Consider the following 27066-nt stretch of genomic DNA (forward strand, 5'->3'; position numbering starts at 1 on the left):
CCGTTCTATTTTCGAGGAATATGTGGCACAAATTCCATTCCATACAACAGAAGCATATTCAAGCTGTGGTCGACACAATGCACCGTAGAGTATAAGAAATGTGCAGGGGTTAATAAACTCTTTAGTGATGCGGCACGCACTCCCGAGCGTGCGTAGAGCTGCGTTCACGATGTGATCCACATGACTGGAGAAGTGTAAGGTGCTGTCAAACACCACGCCAAGATCTTTGGTTCTGTTCATACGTTCCAAAAGGTCTGTCTGAATAACATATGGGAATAAAATGTTATGTGTCTTACGAGTGTACGACACGACTTTCGTTTTAGAGCTATTTATCTTCAGGTCATTCTCCCGGCACCATTCTTCAAAAGCATCAACATTTCTCTGTAGCAAAACACAGTCTCGGTCTTCTCGTACCTCCATGAACATCTTAATATCATCTGCGTACTGAAGAAATGAGGAGTGACGAATCACAGTCGAAACATCATTAACAAAAACTGAAAACAGAAGAGGTCCGAGAACGGAGCCCTGAGGCACACCCGTTGTCGCCTCATAAGTAGCAGAAAAATTATTATTAGAGCTAACAAAGCACTTCCGGTCACGCAAATAACTTTCGAGCAATGAAAGCAATGAGTTGTGAATATCTAGCTTTGACAGTTTAGCCAGTAACATCTCATGATTAACAATGTCAAACGCTTTACTCAAGTCAAAGTAAATCACATCAAGCTGGCCTCTGTTAGCGACGGCGTGAGCAGCGGTTGACATAAAACAGGCGAGATTAGTTGTGGTCGAGCGACCCGCCATAAATCCATGTTGGTTAGGGATGAGATAACGCTTGAGATTGAATGACAATATTTTGTGTAGTGCCACTTCGAGGAGCTTCGAAAATGTGCAAAGAAGAGATATAGGTCTGTAGTTCGACACATTTGTTTTTGGACCGGACTTATGCACAGGTACAACAAGTGCCGTTTTCCACATGGCGGGAAAGACCTCATTCTTTATGCAGTTGTTAAAAATCTGTACTAGAACAGGAATAAATATGGCACTGTATGCCTTCAAGAGGACTGACGGAATCATTCTTTATGCAGTTGTTAAAAATCTGTACTAGAACAGGAATAAATATGGCACTGTATGCCTTCAAGAGGACTGACGGAATACCATCATGGCCAGAAGACAATGATGGTTTCATTTTTTTTTACACACTCATGCAGTAGCTCCTCGTCAAAGAGTGCAATACAGGATGCATTCCCAGCGACAGCTGGCGCGGCAGTAGTTGAATGGGTTGGATGATGCTCAAAAACAGACTGGAAGTGGCGTGCAAAAATTTCACAAACATCTGTCGTCGAGTTTCCCTGTGAGTCCAGCAGGGTGATCTCTTTTCTACCTTTTGTCTGGGACCGAGAGCGAACATACTTCCAGAATTCATTGGGATTTTTAGTTAGCTGCAACTCGACGGAATCAGTGTACGCCTGACGATCACGTTTAAAAACTTCCTTGCAGAGAGACCTAAAGCGCCCAAATCCTGATTTTAATTCGGGGGTATCGATCTTTTTAAACTTTCGATGAGCGCGCAATTTCTTATTCATTAAAGTACGTAATTCGTGCGAGAACCAGAAGGGAAACTTTGAGCCTGATGTTTTACGAAGCGGGATGAATTGATCCATTCCTTCTCGGACGATTCGAGTGAAATCGCGAACCTGTTGATCAACGTCAGAGCACAGGATAATTGAGGACCAGTCATAATTGGAGAAATGATCGTACAAACTAACATAATCTCCAGCGCAAAAATTATGTCTATTCCCTTCAGGATGTCTCCGTGAACAACGTCTCATGCCCTGTCGGACAGGTATACTAATCTCCAATGGGGGGTGATATCCGTCGGGGGAAACCAAGCCTGACGCACCCTCAGTTACATCTATGCAGTCAAGATCCGAGAAGCAAAGATCAAGCATGTTGCCCTGGGTGTTCGGGATACAGTTATATTGTCTTAAGTTCGTAAATGATGCGAAATTAAGCAAGAGATGAGATTTTTGAATAATATAGTAATGTTTTGAGGACGCAGAGGCTGTTTCCCAACATATGTTGGGGACATTAAAATCGCCAAGAACCATAAATTTAAATTTTTCAAGGGCGTTGGTTGTGCGCTCAATGCCTAGTAGACATTGGCTAAAATCATCAGGAGAGGTGTCAGGGGGCAAGTAATAAGAGCCCAGAAGGATACGCTCGCCATTAGCACATTGTAGCTCTACCCACACTGACTCAAATGATGTCTCGAGATCTGGACGCCTAACGCATTGTAACGACGTATCAATTGCTATCAGCACCCCACCCCCTGTCTTTTTCAATGTAGATAATAATAATAATAATAATAATCAATCAATCAATCAATCAATCAATCTTTATTATACAGTGCCCAGGAACAACCCTGAGGTCTTGGTGCTGGTACACTGGTGGATAAAAAAAAACAAAAAACAAAAAAACACACTATACACATCTCCGCAGAAAATAAGATACATTTTTAGCATACTACTAGGCAGTGCACGAGTAATTAGTACAATGAAATAAAAACGAGGCAGTAACAGTAGAAACGGAACACAAGACCGAAGGACAACAACTGCACCACCAGAAAACACGACATGGAGATGACGACATTCAGACATAACAAAGCAATTCAGCAATGCTCATCCTACACGGGCAAGTTTTTAATAGAAAGGACAAACGTCCTGTAGCAAGGGTTGAAAATATCAAGTTTTTCAGAGTAATGATTCAAACGCTGAGCCATTCTCACAATTGGGTTTACCGGACTAAACATTCTAGAAACATAAAAAGATGACAGAAGACGAGTAGGCACACGTGGGACCCTAAGGCACAGTTCAGATAACAGGCTCGGAGAATTGATGAGTCCATGCAGCGTTTTAAACAAAAATAGTAAGTCCGCGTTCTCCCGACGCCGGTGCAAGCTAAGCAAACCAACACGCTCTAACGCAGACTCATATGTTAAACAGTGAACATCCTCCTTTATGTAGCGATGTTTAAAGATAGAAACAAACTTTTTTTGCACACGTTCGATCTCCAAGGAGTGACTTTTAGAAATTCCATTCCAAACAACTGAGGCATATTCTAACTGTGACCTGGATAGCGAGCAGTATAACGTGATAAAAGCCGTCGGGTTTTTGAACTCCCTGGTTAAGCGAGAGGCAACACCCAACATTCGCAAAGACGAGTTAACCAGTTTACCAACGTGATCAGAGAAACGCAACCCAGAATCAACCATGACTCCGAGATCTTTCATTACACTTACTCGAGACAAAGTCTCTCCTTGAATATTATATGCAAAAGAGATATTGTGAGTTTTCCGAGAGAGCGTCATGACCTTGGTTTTGGACGGGTTCAAGAGAAGGTCATTTTCAGAGCACCATCGGTAGAAAGAACATGCATCTTCCTGGAGCTTAGCACAATCACGTTCAGTAACTATTTCTCGATAAATTTTTATATCGTCAGCATATTGCAGGAATGAAGAATTTAAAACAGCAAAAGAGACGTCATTTACGAAAATTGTGAACAGAAGGGGTCCTAAAACAGATCCCTGAGGAACGCCAGAGCGAGTCCTGTACAACGAAGAGTTCATGTTGTTAACCCGGACATATGCCTCTCTCTCTGACAAGTAGCTTTTTAACCAGTCATGTACTGAGCCACATACTCCATAGGAGGAAAGTTTGGATAAAAGAATAATGTGATTGACTACGTCAAAAGCCTTACTTAAGTCAAAGTAGACAACGTCCAACTGACCTCTGTTACATATTACACGAGATGCAGCAGACATAAAGCTAACGAGATTGGTAGTTGTTGATCTGCCGCTCATAAAACCATGCTGATTGATAATTGCTAAGTTTCGAAATTTGAAAGACAGGAATTGATGAACTACCATTTCAAAGAGCTTAGAAAATGGAGAGAGAAGAGAAATAGGTCTATAGTTACAAATATCACCTTTTTTTCCCGACTTTAAGACTGGAACAACAGCTGCGACTTTCCACGTTTCAGGAAAGGTTCCCAACCTTAACGAGTTGTTAAATATAGAGCACAGTACCGGCGTGAATATGTCGTGATACGTTTTGAGAATCGCAGAGGGAATGCCGTCGGGCCCTACTGATAATGTTGCTCTCATTTTCTTAATACAGGATCGTACGGACTCTTCATCAACATTAATGCAACTTAACAAGTCACCAAACCCATCTAAGTGAGGCAGCACAGGTGCAGAACGCTGCGTACTATCCCTGTAGACGGACCTAAAATGCTCAGCAAATAACTCAGGCACGGACTTCAAATCGCTCTCGTGATTATCCAGGACAATCTTCGACTCGATATGCCTCCCAGAACGTGAATTAATGTACTTCCAGAATTTCTTCGGATTATTGACAAGATCTGATTCCACTGAGCAACGATGAGCCTGGCGGTCGCGATCCAGGACCGTCTTACATTGCTTTCTGCAGTTCTTGAATTCCACCTCCCACTTTAAAAGGCCACTTTTCTTAAACTTCCTGTGAAAGAAGTCCTTTCTTTTCAGTAGTGTTTTTAGCTCACTGGAAAACCAGCTAGGAAAGCGAGATTTAGTAACTGTCCTTAACGGAATAAAAGTATCCATGGCCTTCCGAACAGTTTGCGTGAAGAGCATGACCTGGTCATTCACATCAGGCGACTCCAAGATCAATGCCCAATCAAAACTCGTGAGGTAATGATGCATCCCGACATAGTCCCCTGCCGACAGATTATATGAGGTGTGCGGCGGGGAATCACTAGAATGAGCACGAACAGAAGAATTCTCGAAAGAAAGTACTATATCAAGTGCAGGATGATATGTATCCTGAGGAACTAATGGCAGTTCACCCCGTGCTACACGCACACTGTCCATATTTGAGAAGCATAAATCTAGAGCATTAAATTGGTGATTCAAAACATTATTGTGTTGTTTGAGATTTAAGAAAGAAGAAAAGTTTAAGAGCTGGGTGCCTTTCTGCCTGCAGTAAAAGTTGTCCGTAAAAACATCAAGCTGCGGCCAGTTGACTCCAGGAGCATTAAAATCCCCCAAGATTAAGACTTCGCATCCCTGTAAGTCATTCACTGTATTCTCTATGCCAACAAGACAACTATGAAATTCATCTGGAGGTGTCTGGGGAGGGAGGTAAAATAAACCGATTAAAACGCGTACTCCCTTTGCAGCCTCAATCTCGACCCATACGCTCTCGGGAAATTTCTCTAAGTCTTCGCGTCTCCTAGAGCGGTGGCGCCTGTCGACTGCGACCAACACTCCACCTCCCGTTCTGCTCCGCGGGGTAGAATCACGGTCGCGACGGTGCACCTCAAAACAAGGAGGGAAGTAATCGGAGGAGCCGATGCTAGAACACAACCATGTTTCAGTTAAACAGAATATAGAGCAATTGGATAAGGTAACATTAGAGAAAAAGCAATCGGCTTTTGTACGCAGGCCGCGAACGTTTTGGTAAAATAAATCAATGTGACTCATCCTTGGTCTATCCAACGTTCAAAGGGGAGGCGGCTGCCTCGGATGCATGGAGCAGGTCTTCGCGAAGGGCGCCTCGAAAAGCCTTAAAGAGGCATGATTTGGGCCACACGGTAGGATCGGAAAGCTTTTCGAAGTCTTTTGCAGCCACAGACACATGAAGGAGGCGTAGGAGTCGTAGCGCGTCTTCAGTTTCCGGCACTCCACTTCCTCAACTCCGATGGAAGAGAGGTGAGAACTGATGTCTACGCAGCTGGTGTCCGGGTTCAGCTTGGTGACGAACAGGGCTCTTCGTCGAGTTGATGGAGGCGCAACGATCAACTTGCAGGTTTCCGACGCCCCGAAAAGCGCCGGGGTCCTAGCTTTTGGTCGTGCAAAGTTGATGCCACTGGGAGGGATGTCGTCTTTCGGCGGAGCATTATTCTGGCCATCCGAAGGGAGGGCTGCCGCCACAATTTTCGTAGGAGAAGCTTGGGGGAGAGAGCTGTGTAGAGCGGCAGCATAAGAGTCTTTTCCCAAAGACCCCCCCGCAGCCCCATCCACGGGCTGCCGCCGGCGATCGGGCGCGTCCGGCTTTCGTCGCTGGCCGAGTGCGTCACGCAGACCCCGGACCTCAGTCCGTAGTAAGGCCATGGCACCCGCCTGTAGCTCGGCGTCGCGCTTTTGCTCGTGTCGGAGGCGTGCGTTTTCGTCCCTGAGAGCGGCTACCTCGTCAGTCAGGAACGAAATTCCCTCCATGGCATCGAGGAGCAGGCTCCGAAGGGACTCGACGCCGGCGCCAAGGTCAACGGGAGGAGAGGAGGCGGGTGGCCCCGCGGGAAGTTGTCGAGCCGGAGAGAGGGCCGCAGGGGTACGGGAAGAGTCCGCAGCGCTGCTGTCGTGATTGCCGACGACGCCATCGCTGTTAGGCCTCGCAGCACCGCCGACAATCGCACAGCTCTCACAGAGAAAGGAGCTTACCCCAGACTGAAGGAATGTCTCCACGTTGTCCGGCCTGCACACACACTTTGTGTGCGCACGAAGATTGCATTCAGAACATCGGAGAAACTTCTGTCTTCCGTAGAAGACACGGGAGCAGATTGTGCATGCGTCCGTACTAGGCGGCATCTCCGCAGCGAATAATAATAATATAATAATAATAATAATAATAATAATAATAATAATAATAATAATAATAATAATAATAATAATAATGATAATAATAATAATAATAATAATAATAATAATAATAATAATAATAATAATAATAATAATAATAATCAATCAATCAATCAATCAATCTTTATTATACAGTGCCCAGGAACAACCCTGAGGTCTTGGTGCTGGTACACTGGTGGATAAAAAAAACAAAAAAACACTATACACATCTCCGCAGAAAATAAGATACATTTTTAGCATAACACTAGGCAGTGCACTAGTAATTAGTATAATGAAATAAAAACGAGGCAGTAACAGTAGAGACGGAACACAAGACCGAAGGAAAACAAGTGCACCACCAGAAAACACGACATGGAGATGACGACATTCGGACATAACAGAGCAATTCAGCAATGCTCATGCTGCACGGGCAAGTTTTTAATAGAAAGGACAAACGTCCTGTAGCAAGGGTTGAAAATATCAAGTTTTTCAGAGTAATGATTCAAACGCTGAGCCATTCTCACAATTGGGTTTACCGGACTAAACGTTCTAGAAACATAGAAAGATGACAGAAGACGAGTAGGCACACGTGGGACCCTAAGGCACAGTTCAGATAACAGGCTCGGAGAATTGATGAGTCCGTGCAGCGTTTTAAACAAAAATAGTAAGTCCGCGTTCTCCCGACGCCGGTGCAAGCTAAGCAAACCAACACGCTCTAACGCAGACTCATATGTTAAACATTGAACATCCTCCTTTATGTAGCGATGTTTAAAGATAGAAACAAACTTTTTTTGCACACGCTCGATCTCCAAGGAGTGACTTTTAGCAATTCCATTCCAAACAACTGATGCATATTCTAACTGTGACCTGGATAGCGAGCAGTATAACGTGATAAAAGCCGTCGGGTTTTTGAACTCCCTGGTTAAGCGAGAGGCAACACCCAACATTCGCAAAGACGAGTTAACCAGCCTACCAACGTGATCAGAGAAACGCAACCCAGAATCAACATTGACTCCCAGATCTTTCATTACACTTACTCGAGACAAAGTCTCTCCTTGAATATTATATGCAAAAGAGATATTGTGAGTTTTCCGAGAGAGCGTCATGACCTTGGTTTTGGGCGGGTTCAAGAAAAGGTCATTTTCAGAGCACCATCGGTAGAAAGAACATGCATCTTCCTGGAGCTTAGCACAATCACGTTCAGTAACGATTTCTCGATAAATTTTTATATCGTCAGCATATTGCAGGAATGAAGAATTTAAAACAGCAAAAGAAACGTCATTTACGAAAATTGTGAACAGAAGGGGTCCTAAAACAGATCCCTGAGGAACGCCAGAGCGAGTCCTGTACAACGAAGAGTTCATGTTGTTAACCCGGACATATGCCTCTCTCTCTGACAAGTAGCTTTCTAACCAGTCATGTACTGAGCCACATACTCCATAGGAGGAAAGTTTGGATAAAAAAATAATGTGATTGACTACGTCAAAAGCCTTACTTAAGTCAAAGTAGACAACGTCTAACTGACCTCTGTTACATATTACACGAGATGCAGCAGACATAAAGCTAACAAGATTGGTAGTTGTTGATCTGCCGCTCATAAAACCATGCTGATTGGGAATTGCTAAGTTTCGAAATTTGAAAGACAGGAATTGATGAACTACCATTTCAAAGAGCTTAGAAAATGGAGAGAGAAGAGAAATAGGTCTATAGTTACAAATATCACCTTTTTTTCCCGACTTTAAGACTGGAACAACAGCAGCGACTTTCCACGTTTCAGGAAAGGTTCCCAACCTTAACGAGTTGTTAAATATAGAGCACAGTACCGGCGTGAATATGTCGTGATACGTTTTGAGAATCGCAGAGGGAATGCCGTCGGGCCCTACTGATAATGTTGCTCTCATTTTCTTAATACAGGATCGTACGGACTCCTCATCAACATTAATGCAACTTAACAAGTCACCAAATCCATCTAAGTGAGGCAGCGCAGGTGCAGAACGCTGCGTACTATCCCTGTAGACGGACCTAAAATGCTCAGCAAATAACTCAGGCACGGACTTCAAATCGCTCTCGTGATTATCCAGGACAATCTTCGACTCGATATGCCTCCCAGAACGTGAATTAATGTACCTCCAGAATTTCTTCGGATTATTGACAAGATCTGATTCCACTGAGCAACGATGAGCCCGGCGGTCGCGATCTAGGACCGTCTTACATTGCTTTCTGCAGTTCTTGAATTCTACCTCCCACTTTAAAAGGCCACTTTTCTTAAACTTCCTGTGAAAGAAGTCCTTTCTTTTCAGTAGTGTTTTTAGCTCACTGGAAAACCAGTTAGGAAAGCGAGATTTAGTAACTGTCCTTAACGGAATAAAAGTATCCATGGCCTTCCGAACAGTTTGCGTGAAGAGCATGACCTGGTCATTCACATCAGGCGACTCCAAGATCAATGCCCAATCAAAACTCGTGAGGTAATGATGCATCCCGATATAGTCCCCTGTCGACAGATTATATGAGGTGTGCGGCGGGGAATCACCAGAATGAGCACGACCAGAGGAATTCTCGAAAGAAAGTACTATATCAAGTGCAGGATGATATGTATCCTGAGAAACTAATGGCAGTTCACCCCGTGCTACACGCACACTGTCCATATTTGAGAAGCATAAATCTAGAGCATTAAATTGGTGATTCAGAACATTATTGTGTTGTTTGAGATTTAAGAAAGAAGAAAAGTTTAAGAGCTGGGTGCCCTTTTGCCTGCAGTAAAAGTTGTCCGTAAAAACATCAAGCTGCGCCAGTTGACTCCAGGAGCATTAAAATCCCCCAAGATTAAGACCTCGCATCCCTGTAAGTCATTCACTGTATTCTCTATGCCAACAAGACAACTATGAAATTCATCTGGCGGTGTCTGGGGAGGGAGGTAAAATAAACCGATTAAAACGCGTACTCCCTTTGCAGCCTCAATCTCGACCCATACGCTCTCGGGAAATTTCTCTAAGTCTTCGCGTCTCCTAGAGCGGTAGCGCCTGTCGACTGCGACCAACACTCCACCTCCCGTTCTGCTCCGCGGGGTAGAATCACGATCGCGACGGTGCACCTCAAAACAAGGAGGGAAGTAATCGGAGGAGCCGATGCTAGAACACAACCATGTTTCAGTTAAACAGAATATAGAGCAATTGGATAAGGTAACATTAGAGAAAAAGCAATCGGCTTTTGTACGCAGGCCGCGAACGTTTTGGTAAAATAAATCAATGTGACTCATCCTTGGTCTATCCAGCGTTCAAAGGGGAGGCGGCTGCCTCGGATGCATGGAGCAGGTCTTCGCGAAGAGCACCTCGAAAAGCCTTAAAGAGGCATGATTTGGGCCACACGGTAGGATCAGAAAGCTTTCCGAAGTCTTTTGCAGCCACAGACACATGGAAGGAGGCGTACGAGTCGTAGCGCGTCTTCAGTTTCCGGCACTCCACTTCCTCAACTCCGACGGAAGAGAGATGAGAAGTGATGTCTTCGCAGCTGGTGTCCGGGTTTAGCTTGGTGACGAACAGGGCTCTTCGTCGAGTTGATGGAGGGGCAACGATCAACTTGCAGGTTTCCGACGCCCCGATAAGCGCCGGGGTCCTAGCTTTTGGTCGTGCAGAGTTGATGCCACTGGGAGGGATGTCGTCTTTCGGCGGAGCATTATTCTGGCCATCCGAAGGGAGGGCTGCCGCCACAATTTTCGTAGGAGAAGCTTGGGGGAGAGAGCTGTGTAGAGCGGCAGCATAAGAGTCTTTTCCCAAAGACCCCCCCGCAGCCCCATCCACGGGCTGCCGCCGGCGATCGGGCGCGTCCGGCTTTCGTCGCTGGCCGAGTGCGTCACGCAGACCCCGGACCTCAGTCCGTAGTAAGGCCATGGCACCCGCCTGTAGCTCGGCGTCGCGCTTTTGCTCGTGTCGGAGGCGTGCGTTTTCGTCCCTGAGGGCGGCGACCTCGTCAGTCAGGAACGAAATTCCCTCCATAGCATCGAGGAGCAGGCTCCGCAGGGACTCGACGCCGGCTCCAAGGTCAACGGGAGGAGAGGAGGCGGGTGGCCCCGCGGGAAGTTGTCGAGCCGGAGAGAGGGCCGCAGGGGTACGGGAAGAGTCCGCAGCGCTGCTGTCGTGATTGCCGACGACGCCATCGCTGTTAGGCCTCGCAGCACCGCCGACAATCGCGCAGCTCTCACAGAGAAAGGAGCTTACCCCAGACTGAAGGAATGTCTCCACGTTGTCCGGCCAGCACACACACTTTGTGTGCGCACGAAGATTGCATTCAGAACATCGGAGAAACTTCTGTCTTCCGTAGAAGACACGGGAGCAGATAGTGCATGCGTCCGTACTAGGCGGCATCTCCGCAGCGAAAATGCCACATACTCCAATAATAATAATAATAATAATAATAATCTTTATTTTGGGGTGCCCAAAAAAAACCACATTGGTCTTCTTATTGGTGCACCAACACAACAAGCAAAATGAGCAAGCAAGTACATAGGCTCTAAACATTTACTAAAAAAAATAAAACATCCAAGACAAACATAATGCTAAGGGGCTAGAATAATATCATTTAAATCGCGACGGTACATAGAAATTGATGCAGATATATCAAGGTGGGGTGGACTGAAGGTATTACATAATGACTGAATCCGTAAGAGAGGTGAAGTGTTACACGGCGAGCGAACATCAAAACAAACAAAGTGTATAGTTACTCGGAATGGAATATGAAAGTTCACTTTTGCAAGGAGTTGAGCCGAATCAACAGCGCCATTCGCAACCTTGTGCAGAAAAATTAAATCACGAACAGTCCTCCTTTTAGACAGTAGAGAAAGAGATAACATTTTCATTATATATTCATACCCATAATAAAAGCGTCGCTCAAAGTATCTATCATAAACGATCCGGACAAGACTTTTCTGAACATCTTCTATGCTCATAGACTGTGTGTTAGAAATCGAGTTCTATACGACAGAAGCAAAACTCCAGTCGTGACCTCACTAAAGAGTTAAAAAGGTTAACCAATGAATGAGGGTTTCTAAAATTACGCGTCAATCGAGAAATTACCCCTGGCGCTCTAAAAGCATTGCCCACGACCAATGACACATGATTTCTAAAAGATAAAGCGCTGTCAAAACACACACCAAGGTCCTTTAAGATTGATACACGCTGTATTGGCGATCCATCGAGATAATAAGTAGACTCAAAAACAGAATGCCTACGTCAAAAAGAAATCACTCTTGTTTTTTGGGGGTTTAACTGCAATTGATTATTTTTACACCACTGAAGAACGCTGGTAACGTCACCTTGCATTACATCGCCATCTTTAAGACTATTAATGCTTTTGAACAACTTAAGGTCATCAGCAAAACGAAATAGTTCGGAACTGTTTACGCAAGACACTATATCATTTATGAAGATCAAGAACAAAAGAGGGCCCAGTATTGATCCCTGGGGAACTCCGGACGACGAAAAAAAAATTTCAGAGAAACAGTCTCCAATCCGAACAGAGTTTGGGCGCAGTGACAGATAGCTGCCAAATCATTCGCATAATTCAAGACACACTCCATATGAAGACAGTTTACGCAAGAGTAATTTATGGCTCACTTTGTCGAACGCTTTAGACATATCAAAATATATTGAGTCGACTTGTCCTCTATTAGCCACAACTGGGGCAGAAAGTCTAAAAATGTACATAAATTAGTCTCGACTGACCGGCCACCCAAAAAACCACGCGGTAATGAAGTTATTTTTTTGTCGGAAATAAAATAGCATTTTCTTACGGATGACAAGCTCGAAAACTTTCGAAAAGCCACAAAGCAAGGAAATTGGGCGATAATTTGTAACAAGGGACGAATCGCCATTTTTTAGAACCGGAACGACCACCGATCTTTTCCAAAGAGACGGAAATGTTCTCGAACAAGAGAAAGATTGAAGATATGCTTTAGAATCGGAACGAATAGTTCACTGCATCCTTTGATAATAAAACTTGGTATCCCATCCGCGCCACTGGAAAACTTCGGTTTCAGCTTTTTTATCGCTTCAGCGATTTCAGCTGTATCAACACGCACAGAAGACAAAAAATCATGACAGTATAGGAAATTGTCACCAGGCTGATAAGATTGGTTAGCGAAAGAAAACAATTTTTAAAATAATCCGCGAACATATTTGCAACCTCAGCGGGTGCAGATTGATAACAAGGGGCATTATCTGACCCATCACGCAGGCAGATAGTGCGACTAGCCTCACGTGTATTTCCACTTCCGGACGCGATAGCGAACGGACGTGTCATCATGTGCTCCGTCGGAGCGGTATCAGCGGCCCACGGCCGCGGTAACAGGAACACGGAATTTGATGCCCAGGAGTATCAAGTTATTTTGCCACAACTTCCTACAGGTACGACAGTTTTGAATACCGTTTTTTTACACGCTGACGTGAGAGGAAGGCCCTACCGCCTGGAACATTTCCGCGACGCCCTGGATGGTGTGGGGCTGTTTTCCGAGGTAATTGCCCTGGGGGCCTACCAATACAATCATGTGTGGGCGGTCACCTTCAGGAATGTCGAAGGGAAAAAGAAGCTGCTCGCCGCAGGTGAGCTCCGCGTCAAGGAGGGCCGGTGCATCGTGGTCGACCCGAGCAACCAGGATACACGATTGAAGCTCCACTGGCTGCTTCACTTCGTTCCTGACGACGAGGTGCATTTGGCCCTGGCGCCCTATGGAAAGGTCACAGAAGTCACCAGGGACCGGTGGCGCGCTCAGGGTTGCGCCGGCGTGTCGTCGACGACGCGGTCGGTGTCTCTGAGGCTGAAGGCAGGAGTCACGGTGGACGCCCTCCCTCACCAACTGCGAGTCGCCGGGGACCTGGCTCTTGTGGTAGTTCCGGGCAGGGCGCCGCTTTGTCTACGGTGCCGTGGTAAAGGCCACATACGGCGTGAGTGTCGTGTGCCGCGCTGTGGACTCTGCCGACGATTTGGCCACGAGGAAAGCCAGTGCGTCAGGACTTACGCGACCGTTACGGGGCCCGTGGAGAATGAGGACGCGTCCGAGCACCTGATGGACGCGACCGAGTCCGAAGACGCTGCCGACGGAGCTGGGGGACCACCACTCCCAGAGGCACTGCTCCCGCACAGTGCCGAGGACAGGAATGGCATCCGGAGCGTCGTCGAGAACCGTCCTCTACCTCAAGCGCGGGCTGCGGGTGACGTGTCTGCAGCGGAAGACGTATCCATGACCCACAGCTCGGTGCCTGTGGCGACGCCCAACAAGGAGCCGGAGGACTGGAGCGGCGACGAGGCAAGATCCAGCGGCGCAGTCGCCAAGCGGGCTCGCGAGGAAGGCGTCTTCAAAGGACTGAACACCAGCGCGGTTCTCCCCGAGGAGCCACCTCCAAAAGCGGCGTCGGTGCGGCGAGTGAGCTTCAAGCCCAAACCGAACATTCCGACAGAGCGACGTCCAACGGCGACATCACCACCTTAGGTGTGATGGCCCGGGCTCCGAGCGGCAACTCGTTTCGAGCTCGAGACGGACGGCACTGGAGAGGACGAGAGCACCGAGTTTGTTCGTTGAGGACCTGGCAGACGCGGTCGGTGGGTTCTTTGAGATATCCTGACTACCGGCGAGTCACCCGGTTCATTAGTACTTCGTCTTTGCAGCAAAGCCAAGTTAGGCACCATGCGGCCCGTTTGATCTAATTCATGGCAGTAAGGCTTGAAACAGCTCTTCGTGTAGCCACGCTGAACGTGAGAGGTCTGTCAGCAAGGCGCCGACAGTACCAACTCAGTCGCCTCCTCTTGGAAGACGACTTGGACGTAGTTGCTGTTCAAGAAACAAAGGTGGAAAGCCAAGAGCAAACGGACCGCATGGTGCAACCTTTCAAATCACGATACAATGTATGTGTATGCCACGCGGTTGGGACATCTGGGGGTTGCGCTCTTTTTCTCCGTAATTCTTTAGGCATATTGGTAGAAACCGTCGTTATATGCGATACGGGACGTTTAATTGTTTGTGACTTTTCGTTTTCTGGCTACCGGTGGCGGGTAGTCTGCGTGTACGCGCCAAATCGGGAGTGTGATCGAAGATTTTTTTTTGAGCGCGTTGCTTCTTACCTACATTCTGAAAGAATTGTAACATTGTTGGGGGACTTTAATTGTGTATGCGCCGCTGAAGATAGAGTACGTAATTTGCCTGTGCGGGATCAGAGCGCTCTTTTGTTGAATTCTCTAGTGCAAGAGTGCGGCCTGGAAGACGTCGGCCTTTTTTTGTCTAGTTCTTTTGTTCCCCAATTCACGCATTTTCAACGAGATAGTCACGCGCGATTAGATAGAGCGTATGTTTCAGCGGGCCTGGTTCCTCTGTGTGAGAACTACGAGGTCAAGCACGTATCTTTTAGTGACCACAGTTTAGTTGCTTTCACAATTGGGAGAAAAGAAACAAAATCGCGGTTTAACTGGGAACTGTGGAAACTCAATGACAAGATGCTGAATGATGAAACTTTCGTTGACGGAGTAAAGAAGAGTCTTAGAAACCTGCTTGCTGTCGAGTCGAGAAGTTTTGTCGAACTATGGGAGAATTTTAAAGATGAAGTTAAAATCAACGCGATTGAAAGATCATGTATTTTACGCCGTCTGGAAAAAGAAAAGGAAAAGGAACTACAGAGTAAGCTAGATTTTCTTGTAAGCGTAGAAAGTGCTAGACCCGGTGCGTTTATTAAAGAAATAAAAGAAGTAAAGAGAAAATTAGAGCTTATCGACATCGAAAGATACAGAGGGGCTGCGATAAGGGCCCGCGCTGAACGAATCTTTCTAGGAGAAACGCCGACTAAGCGCTCGCTTGGCGACGAAAAGAGGTATGCGACGCAAAACGAAATAAACGAGATACAGTACGGGACCACGGTTACTCGGGACCGAAAGATAATCGAGCGTGCTTTCGTAGATTACTATCGGGACCTGGTGGGACGTCGGAGACAAAGAGACAGAGGATTTGATAACGTTTTTTTAAACCTCATGCCAAAGTTAGACGACGACGTTAAAGATCGCCTGGAAGCACCGATCAGTGTGAGGGAAATAGAAAGGGTAATTGACGAGCTAGGTTCGGGAAAATCGCCTGGTCCTGATGGCTTAGGTGCAGCTTTCTACAAGGCTTTCAAAGTCGATGTGGCCGAAGCCCTGCACCGTGTGATAATGGAAGCATACGAAAGAAAAGTATTGCCCCCATCTTTTCGCCAAACGCACATAGTACTAATTCCAAAGAGTGATGACCCCGCGAAACTGCTATCCGTTAAGTCGTATCGACCAATTAGCCTTACAAATATGGACTATAAAATCTTTATGAAAGTCTTAGCGAGAAGACTGCAAGGCGTAATAACCTCCATCGTTGGGACTCATCAAACATGTGGCATTAAGGGGAGAACGATTGTCACCAACATACACATTGCAAGAAGCATCTTAGAATGTTGCGATGTATTTGAAAAACGCGTGGCTATGATGCAGCTTGACTTAGACAAAGCTTTTGATAGGGTAGCACACGATGTTCTTTTTTTGCATTTTAGATCAAGTAAACGTTGGCTGTGTACTCTTAGAAGGAGTTAAAATGTCTTACGCTGAGTGTTTCGCGAGCATTATTGTAAATAAGCGCGTTAGTGAAAGTTTTCAAGTTCTCTCCTCTGTGAGGCAAGGGTGTCCTTTATCACCCTTGTTGTTCGCTCTTTATCTGGAACCCTTTTGTTTAAAGCTGTTATTCAACGAGAAAATCCGCGGCTTTAGGCTGTTGAACAGCGAAGTAAAGGTCCTTTCGTACGCAGATGATATCGCTGTGTTCTGCGACGATAAGGAAAGCATAAATGTAGTGGTTAAGGACGCCCTTGAATTTTGTAAATTTTCTGGGAGTCTCATCAATTGGGACAAATGTGTGGGCTTCTGGCATGGTAGTTGCGATACCACACCGGCTGGGTTCGAAAGAATGCACTGGACTTGTTCGCCGGTTAAGTACCTCGGAGTGCCTCTTCAGCATTACAAAGATACGACTGAGTATTGGAGAGAAGAAGTTGAGCAGGTTCGCGCTAAAACGCTTAAGTGGGGAGGCTTGAATCTCTCAATTTTTGCTCGTTCTACTGTGTGTAACATTTTCCTTGTGGCTAAAGTGTGGTATGTTCTCCAGGCACTGTGGATGTCTAGGGCCAATATTCAAAAGTTGCATAGAGTATTCGCGGTTTTTGTGTGGGGCTCGGGATGGGAGCGAACCAGTCGCACAAACTTATTTCGCTCTGTGAAAAGTGGGGGGCTTGGTTTGGTTCATTTGTTTCTTAGGCAGATTGTGTCTCGATTTCTTTTTCTACGGGACCAGAGAGATGAATTTTTGCGGACTATGTGACAAGTTAGATTGTGTGATACATTGCCTGAATTTGTTGTCTCAGCGAGCAGCATAAGGTGCCGGAGTGCGCGGGGTTTTTTGCTTGAAGTTATTAGATCTTTTCAGTTTCTGAAGGTACGCTTCTCGCTTCAGTATCTAAGCGAGGTCACAAAGAAGCGCTTGTATAAAGATCTTGTCGATAGTGTTTTGCCTGTGCCCTTGTACCGTTCCATATACTGTGAGGGCCACGGTCAAGATGTGCTCAAAAGGGTAAAAAAGATGCCAGTACGTCCAGCGGTGAAATCCTTCTTTTTTCAACTTCATAGTGGGACGCTACCCGTTAAGCCCTGGCTTCAAGACAGAGGTATATTTGTGCCCTGGTCGGTTGATTGTCTTTTGTGCAGGAAGCCGGAAACTGTAGACCATATTTTCCTCGACTGCTGGGACGCAGTGTTTCAATGGGATATCATGCAGCGTACTTTGAAAAAGAGCCTCCCAGTGTCGGCGTATGGTATCCGGTTTCTTTGTGTCAAACGGGACGGGGGTGTGCCCTATGACACGATAATGGTCTTGGCCCTGCATAGTATTTGGAAATCGAGGATGGCAGTTCGCCATGCTGACGTGGACGCTCGTCCAGTTCGCGACTACTTTATTGAGAGTATTGTTCACCTACGGGAAGTGTACAGAGCGCAGAGCGAGCAGCCTGACTGGCTGTCAGCTCTGGACGGATTGGTCGCACTGAAGGAATTTTAACCTAATCGCGCCGGGAAAGCGCTGGCCGGACGCTTTTAATCGTTAATCCCCGTCCAGTATTGTATGTTTTACTGCCAAACCGGTAATAAAGAAAAAAAAAAAAAAAAAAGACTAGCCTCACGTGTATGAAGTTTCACAAACTTCCAAAACGTCTTCGGTCGACGATTTACACTATTTTCTACGTTGTCATGATGTAGAAGTTTATCACGCTTGAACAGTTTTTTCACTAAGGAACGATATATGCTAAATTTGGCGTACCAAAGATCAGAACCGGTCTTTTTATAAAGTCGGTGAAAATGATCTTTTTTTTCTTAGGTTAAGCCTTAATTCTTTAGAAAACCAGTTAGGAAATAATATCGACGGCTTGTTGTAGCACTTAGGAATAACGTTCTCGATGGCACTTTTTACAACTGTAGTAAGCGTTTCGGTGGCAAGATCAACATTTGACTTAGAAAGAACACAACCCCAGTCAAAATGTTCGATGTGTCTATAAAGACTTAAATAGTCACCTTTAGAAAAGCAGTAATTTGATGAGTTACACGGAACTCTCGCTTTGTACGGGAGAGAAAACTCAACAGTAAAAGGTGGATGGAAACCATAATTTTGAACCAAAGGATTCACAACACGCTTTAGACTTAAAATTGGAATGTTACAAAGAGCAAGATCCAAAACATTTCCGGCCTCATTTACGATCGTATTGTGTTGCTGAAGACCACAGAAGTTTATAAAAGATAACAAAGAATGCACCTTGGTACATGTGTTTGTGTTGCTTTTTACCGTTTCCACAAACCATTCAACACACGGAAGATTAAAATCTCCGTAGATTTGAACATGACACTGTTCGAAATTAATCTGCTTACTAATGGCATCAAAATGTTCAATAAAAACTGTCTGGTCTGAAAGGGGCGGGAAGTAATAGACCTATTAGGTAATTGAAGCCATCACTGGGCCTTAATTTCAACCCAAACACATTCAGAATAGGATTCGAGGTCAAATCTTCGATGCGAGACAAGGGAACATTCAGCCGCTATAAGGATACCCCCGCCTAGCTTCTGTCCTGTGCAGGAGTACTCTCTAGCTCGGCGATATACATTGTACTTATGGCAAAAATAATTTTCATCTGGAATCCCACTACAAAGCCACGTTTCAGAAAGACAAATGATATCGTGATTGGAAACAATTAAATTCGACATGAACTCGTCGGCCTTTGTACGTAGGCCCCATACGTTTTGATAAAACAATTTAACCTTGTTCACCATCTTCATTTCCTACTGGATTGACACTCATACCACGAGAGGTGTCGAGTCGTCCGAAAAACTGATGAAAGATGCTGCCCTCCAGCCACACTTCAGAATTGTTGATTACATTGACGACGGACTCATTGCATATGACAAGTGAAACGAAGAGTAGGAATCAAACTTTGTCATCATTTTTGAGCAAATGACCTGTTTTCCGTTTAAAAAGAGCTCCACTAGCGCGTCAACATCGGCGACAGTCGTGTCAGGATGAAGCCTAGATAAAAAGAGCGCTAAACGGCGTTCCGGTCGAGGAACAGCAGTCACCTTGTTAGGTCTGGCGGTTCCAAGTGACGGCTTGGTTCGTCGTCGTGGTCCAACCGTCGTAAAGCCGTCCTCATCGGCAATCCCGTGAGCAGCATTCCCAGGCCGCAATTCCGGGTTCACGCCGGCGGGAGTCAGACGAGCCACTGGGTTGGAAGGCAAATTCCGTGAGGAGGGCAGTGACGCCGACGTCGACTCGAAGACAGAAGCTACGGTCGACTGAGCTGCGACCGTAGCGTACGAAGTCGGTGGAACAGATGGAAGCGGCATCTTCTCCATAACGGTTTTGCGAAGTTGGAGAATCTCAGAGCGAAGACTCCTGTTATCGGCTCTGAGGCACTTGACCTCTGCCGTTAACACGTCCAGCTTATTCGACAGGCTTCCGACGAGGCGTAGAAGCCCGGAAGGGACGAAATCTTCGTCCAGCTCGCTCGCTGGCTCCCCCAACGGCCCCGACGCAGGAATCCCCGACGCAGGAACGTAGGAACTCGCACTGGTATTGCTGGGCGACACGCAGCATCTTCTGGTACAATCGGAGCATTTAAACGTGCACTTGCCGCTTTTCATGTAGATGCTGTACTCATCAGGGCCGATGTTTAGGCACTTGCAATGAAAACGTCGGTTGCAGCCAGCCATAGAGATAAGATACTGCTGCTTTCCGTAGAAGCGGACAGCACACGAGCCACAAACATCTTTCAGCGGAGCGCTTCCGGACACGTCTTTCGGCGTCGGCGTCATTCCGCAGAATGACGCCGACGCCGAAAACAGAGAGGACGAGGACGGGAAGAGGACATCTTTCAGAAAGATGTCCTGTTCCCGTCCTCGTCCTCTCTGTTTTATACTTTCAAGTTTTGTATCTATTAACCAACACGCTCGTTTTCAATTGTAAATTTTATAGGGAGAATATCTATATCCTAGAGCTGTATTTCGTGTTGACCCGAAAGTGGAACAAACGCCCCCACTGAACTGTACGCGAGTCTGGTTCTTTCATCGAAACCACATCCATCGTCTCGTTTTGTTTAATTGTTTATTTTTTATCGGTGTTAGAACGTTTACCATGCATATGGCTAACGCTATAGGCTACCTAAAAGATAGGGGATTCCGGAAACGTGTTCTAGTTTCTTCAACGTAAACCCCGATTTCTTATATGACACAAAACATTGATACCAAAAAACACCAAATGTGTAAAAAATTACACCCCCCCCTTTTTTTTACCTTTATTTTTTCTTTCTCGAATTTAAAGGAAAATAAATCCCGGAAACATAGAGCCCTGCCCATAAGTAAGAGCGCATTCCCCCATCAGCTGGGCCCTGTGCGGCACGAACGCATCTTTCTTATTGCCAGAACCACCCCCTTGATCAACGCCTTCGATGGTGAATAAACAAGATGCCATGTGAAAAAACGCTTGAGCCACACGGCCCAGAACTTATTCATTTTAATAGCCTACAGTTGTCAGGACACGACAGATGAATCAATCGATGGATTGATGAATCTGTATACCAGTGGATGGGTCGGGTGGCGGTTTAGGCCACATAGCCGGTGTTTTTAATTTCAACTTATGATATGTCGATTGGGTCACGAAATGGGTTCCAATGTGCGCTGAAGTGAAGGCCGGAGCTATAGGCTCTTCACTGCGTGTCCAATTCTTATAACGGTCCGCAACAAAAATGTCCGATCGCATTCAAATCTGAAAGTGGCGAACCCTTTGTAACCGCCTCTTCTCGCTCCTTTTACAGATGTTGGTGCACTTCAGCGGAGATAAGTTTTATGGGCAAGACACCACCAGTGAAACAACACCCTCACTGCTTGGGATACACGCCTACTGCGTATCGATGGAGTTTCTACAGACAGGGGGTGTACAAGTACCCGACACCGTCTGACTATCCTACATAGATTCCTCCGACAAGTCCCAGAGTACTTACCGGACGAACGGTGAATTATCCATCGAGTTGTCGGAACCGAAGAACACCGTAACTTTTACCTTCACCCGCGCCAACAAATCAGGTAAACACATTTCATTTCATATCAATTATTATACATTAAAGGCCCCGAGGGGAATTAAATAAGGGGGGTAATTTAAAGTACATTGAGACACAAAATAAGGTTTAAAAAAGGTAGATAAAACAAAACAGAACAGTCATATTGAACAATTATTTGCAATATTTTAATTAGAAAGCGCATGCTGGAGTGAGCGCTGTTATAAATAAGGAATGATCAATGATTGTTACAAGGGACTCCAGTAATGCGTTCCAGTCACTTATGCACAAGATGATAGTCGAGGTGTAAGGTAATTAGTTCTAGCAAAGGGCAACTCGAGTTTGTGGTAACGGTCGCGTCGAAGCGAAATGTGATTGGCTGGTGAGAAGAATTTGCGGTCAGTCCCGAGTTGCAGAATATGTCAGGAAAAAATAAAACAGATAATCGGTCAACAGCGCGCCTGTCTTTAAGAGGAGGTAATGAGATTGAGTCACGAGATGAATGTAATGCTCGCGCGTAAGTAGTCATGTAGAATGAAGCAAGTTGCGCGGTTTGGAATCGATTCTAGCATGTCGGAAACATACGTTATTTGTACTTAATTACGACGTAGTCAGTGGCCCACGAGGAGAGCAACAGCACATTTTACAGATGCTCTTTTAGGTCCGTGTGACCTTGCGACATGTGTGCACAAAAGCACGTGTTTGCTCGCTGGTACATTGCATCCAGAACATAAAAATAAGCTACATAAACACCAAGACCAGATTTATATAAAATATATTAGGCACGAGGTATTGTGAAATTTTCATTCAGCTGTTTTAAATAATAAAATGATGTTTTCCCGTGGCGCATGTCCCCTTAAAAAGCGACGTACACTCCGCTCTTTCCACTCTTGCCCGCCCCCTCCTTTTCCCTACATTCTCTCCACTTTTTACCTAACCCCAACTTGGCTTTCCTCGCAGCTAAAAAGGGGGGAGTGATAAGAGGATTATATTCTCAAAAGAAACCGAGGTTGTACTTCGACCTTTAAAGGGCCTTTGGCATAAAATTGGAGTCGTTACTTTAATATAAAACCCTTATGGCATGTACCAGGACCTCGTTGTGGAAGTGTCCACGAAATTTAAGCTGGCAATTTGAAGAATTAAACCTATAAAACGCCTCTCCAAATTCCCTGATTGAAACTCACTCGATAAACTAGCAGTGACGTTAAAAGATTAGGATGCCGTCTCCTCAAGGCTCTCCTTAAGTCTCTCCTTCCTTTGCCTTCCTCGGTCCCGCCTGTTGTCATCGCGTCGGTCACGTCGCGTCACGCAACCCAGCTCGTCTTCATATTAGCAGCAAGAGCGCCTTACAAACAAGGACAAAAGAAGAGGGCACATAGAAGGACAAACACAATGATGACTTCCAAGTCACTTTTCTTCTACTTCTTTGTAAGAAACACGACCATTGGGACAAAGAGAGAGAGAGAGAGAGTGTGTGAGAGAGAGAAAGAGAAAATTATTAACGAAAGAGCAGACGCATGGCTTCGTCTCCTGGTAAGTAATCTCCTCTGTCCAGGAGACCATGGTCCTTGGCTGCCGACCAGACCCTGTCGATCAGCTCGATCTGGTCACCAGGGTCCACGCTGGTCAGCCGGCTCTCCCTCTGCTCTCTGCTGGGTCTTGCGATGGATTGTGTCGCCGTGCTGCTCTGGCCCCCGCACCATGCGGTAGAAAGTGTTGGACACCTTGTATGCCTTGCGGTCAAATTCGTAACAGGCTGAATGTCTCCAGCCTGCTGTAGTATTTCGTTACGTTATCGGTTCAGTCAAGTGAAGAAACGAAGATGTCTGTATCGGACATCTGAGCTTCTCGAATCAATGTACTGGCGAAATCTCAGTTGGTTTGGTTTGATAATTTAGCAGCGTAATCGAAGGTACGTAAAATTGTGCGGGGGCTGAATACCTATGATCCCTATTTCTAGGCTGGAGTGGTCCTTTAAGCTATAAAAACATGGACACATTCTAAGCGCTGAAGTTAGGAATGATATTAATTATTTTTTATCCCCAGAATTCGCATGTTTAAAAAGAAACGTGACGAAGAAACAGTTGAAGTGTCCTGGAAACGCAATTACTATAATTCATTTTAGCTAAACAAATTATTAAAAAGTAAAATTTTACTTATTTTATTTAAATAAAAATAACTTCATTTACATTTTTAATGTCAATAAAACACAGCATGTACACAAACGTTCGAACCCACTTTGCATGGTCAGCAAAAAATTGTTTTCTCAACTTATCGCTTTGCAATTTGTGGCTAGGTGGTAGAAGCTTGAATGAAAATAGCAACGGACAAACTTACCATGCTAAAAAAAAACAAAAAAAAAACAACAACAACAAAAAAAAACTGTTTTGGGCTATCTACAGCGATATCCGCAGACGACGTCATGACCGGGTACGCCTATTTACATTTGTCTCCGACAGATATCCGAAGCGTCGAGCGTGCCGGCGCCGAGATTAGCAGACCTTCGGAAACATTTCATTATACCAGCACGCATCTCTCTGTTGTTAATTTCTCAAACTGCAATTTTGTATTTATTAAAAAAATGAACCCGAAAAGAAAACAGGAATTTGGATCCTTCACGGCTCCCCATTTTCGGTACGGAGATGCGGAGATGATCGGTCGTGGCACTGCACTACTCCACAGAGCCTAGACTGAAGAGAGGGTTTGTCTCAACTCATGGAGAGCGTTAGCAATTTAATGGCGGACACCTTCTGCGGCGATTGGTCGCAAGTGCGCATGCGCTGTGCTTTTGCGTGTCGAGGAGGGAAGCAGGCAGAAAGCCGGAGGCGTTTGCAGGCAATCAACGCTTTTGGATAGAGCAGCTGGAAACTTTCTGTAATATAGGCTCTCTACTACTCTCGTATCTCAAGTTGCGCCACTTTTCGGTAACTAGGCAAGCATGTTAATTACGTCGTCTGCAAGTGCCTCGGCCGGCACGTAGCCCGCGACAGGTTTTTTTCTTTTGAACAAGGTAAGCTTATCCATTGATAACTTCATTCCTTGCTTCCACCAGGTAGCCGCACCTTTTTAGTAAATCGCACCGCGATACGGCGAGAAACATGCTGTAAAATAGATATACTGTAAACCCTTTATTTTCGTAACACCTATGTTTCGCGAATCGGTCACAGAGGACATAATCGCGGTAATTATATTTCGCGATTTGCAGACGCCTGCATTGAAAGTTGAAACTCTTTAGGATCGAGATTTTCGCAAGCCCTTAGATCTCGCGTATTTTTCATATCGCGAAATTTGCGAAAATTAAATGCTCCCGAACATTAAGGCTTTAGAGTAGATCAGCCTTATAATAATGTTTACCCTAATTACAAATTTCCTTTTAATTATTGTCGCTCCCTATGACAGTTTAATCATAAGTTAAGTCAATTAACTTGAAACTTCAAAAATTGTTATCGAAAAGTAATTATTTCTAAATTTATTACGCCTTCATGAGCAACTTACTTCACCACTCTGTACTTTTTCCAAGTAGGATGACCTTATTTGTGTTTTAAACGTTAGTGAATATACTTTAATTGCTTTAATGCATCGCAATACCATATTGTAAGTTATTTGAGATAAAGAGAAGCATTCTGTGAAAACTGTTTCTTTTTTTTTTTTACCAGTATCTTTAAGGATAGCCGACGCCACAAACTTTCATTCTTAAAGGGGTCATGAAATGATATCGGGTTGGAACGTTCAGGACTTTGCAGAGACGTACTGGTCCTAGTCTGGCCCAAGTATACTGGCACAGACCGCCACTGATTTGAAAGCTTCTTTGTCACGGTGGAATTGCGAGGATAAAAGGGGACCATTTATTTCAGTCTTGCCTTCGCAAAGCTTGATGACGTAATTGCGGGATAGAAACCATCCGCCTGACGACAGCCAAGCACGACTCATTGATTGGACACGATAACTGCGTGAGCACTGGACTTCGGCTCGTAACAATCAATGTCTCGACGGACTCTCTGGTAGTGGTTTGTGTTTATGCCGCTGCTGTGATGAGAATAGACGAACTCGATCAATGCTCGAGCTCAGCACGCGTTTTCTACTTTGCCGACCATAGCGTGCAGCTATGATTAGCGCTGGCGGCATGGGATAGGCGCCAGGCCTCATGGCCGCTTCTTCCGGCTCCGAAATGAGGAGATGAACGATGCTCACATTTTTCGAATTTTCTTGGAAACGGCCATTGCCTTCAAGAAAAAAAAGAAAAGAAAAAATGATCGAATTAAAGTTAATTAAGCTATTAACGTTAGGGAGTGATTCTAAGTAGTATTTAGCGAAAGTAAAAAAATTCGTTTCATGTGCCCTTAAAGTGCTGCCTACCAGCAAGTAAAAGAAAATCAATGCGTTGTGTCAGTAAAACAAAATAATCCTAAAAGCCTCATGCAAACACCCCACGCTTCAGCGTACTAAGCTATACTCGGAGACACCTTTTTCTGGCATTCCGAAGGAAGTGAAGACCGCGGGAGCACAGCTGTGATCGGCACTCAATGTGAGCGAGAGCACGGGCACCCTTATCTTTGGCTTCATTGCCAAAAAAAGATGTCCCCAAGGTTTATTATTTATTTTGTATAGAGAAGTAATAAAGATATATCAAGATTAATGTGGCTTCCCGATCAAGGCTACCTGCCGATGGGGCTAGAAAGGAGGGCTTGAGAGATAGCCGAACACTGCTCGTACGTCAGAAAGTGATCACCTTAGTTTTTTTTTTTCTCCTCAACCCTAGCAAGAAGCTTTTGTATTTAGCAATTCTTGAATGTAAGTAAAAAAGACATGTTTCATCGGAAGTGCCAGATGGAGGAAACACCAAATCTCAATAAATGTTGCTTTCGAAAGTTTTTTTTTTTCGCAGAAAGGTCTGATTTGAACAAAGGTGGTAAAATCAAGTGACTTGAATCGTGATCTAAGTCAGCTTGGTTTCGATCATCTTCATTTTTGTCTCCACCTTTCTTTAAACCTATCTACATACATTGGTATGTGTTGTTATTTCAGAGCTCACGAGCAGGAAAGTCAAATATGAACTTCTGAAATTTGAAGATAAAGTGAACGTCTCTTCCCTATTGAAAATATTTCTAAAAGGGCCCGTCAGCCTTGAAGGATTATGGGACCTCACAGGCCTTCAAAACCCTTCAAAAATACCCCACAGAAAAGCCCTTCAAGGATACCCCATAGAAAAACCCTTTAGCCCCACAGCCCTTTAACCCGTCAGGCCCTTTAGCCCATCAACCCTTTAGACGCCCAAATGTCTGTGAACCATAGACAAAAATGCAGGTCAAAACACTGAAAATTTATTGCCGACATTTAGTTTTACATGCATATTATAACTCAAAAAGCAACGCTTGTTCAAACCCGGCGCAAGGAGCTGTAAACGAAAGGGATCACATCAAACAGGGACAACTGACATCCTTATCACAAAGAAAAATACCTTTCAAAGTACTCACAATGCCGCTGGGTATATTCCTGATGTACGGTAGTTCAGCTAATAAAACCGAGCAGGTGCACCTCACGGACACATACACAGTCTCAGTAAGCACGTTTAGCGAAAACCACAAACTCGTAAGCAGCACCCGCCGCCGTTGAGAAATCCCGAGCACAGTCACTTTTTCGTCCATGATGACGTCGCGCCGGCGTCTTCGGCGTATTCTTTGCTCGTTGGTCTGAAGTCGGACGGACGAAGAGGCGCAAGGAAAAGGTCCGGACAGCGGCCGTCATCCACCGTCTCAACACCCACAGTGCCATAAT

The 27066-nt window shown here is 45.3% G+C and overlaps 1 pseudogene; it reads left to right on the forward strand.

Moving 5' to 3' along the window:
* LOC115329480 overlaps positions 1 to 27066 on the forward strand; it is a 52335-nt pseudogene that overhangs the window by 11808 nt on the left and 13461 nt on the right.

Source organism: Ixodes scapularis, unplaced genomic scaffold, assembly GCF_016920785.2.
Source record: "Ixodes scapularis isolate PalLabHiFi unplaced genomic scaffold, ASM1692078v2 PGA_scaffold10__122_contigs__length_95168666, whole genome shotgun sequence".
In the NCBI taxonomy this organism is placed as follows: domain Eukaryota; kingdom Metazoa; phylum Arthropoda; class Arachnida; order Ixodida; family Ixodidae; genus Ixodes; species Ixodes scapularis.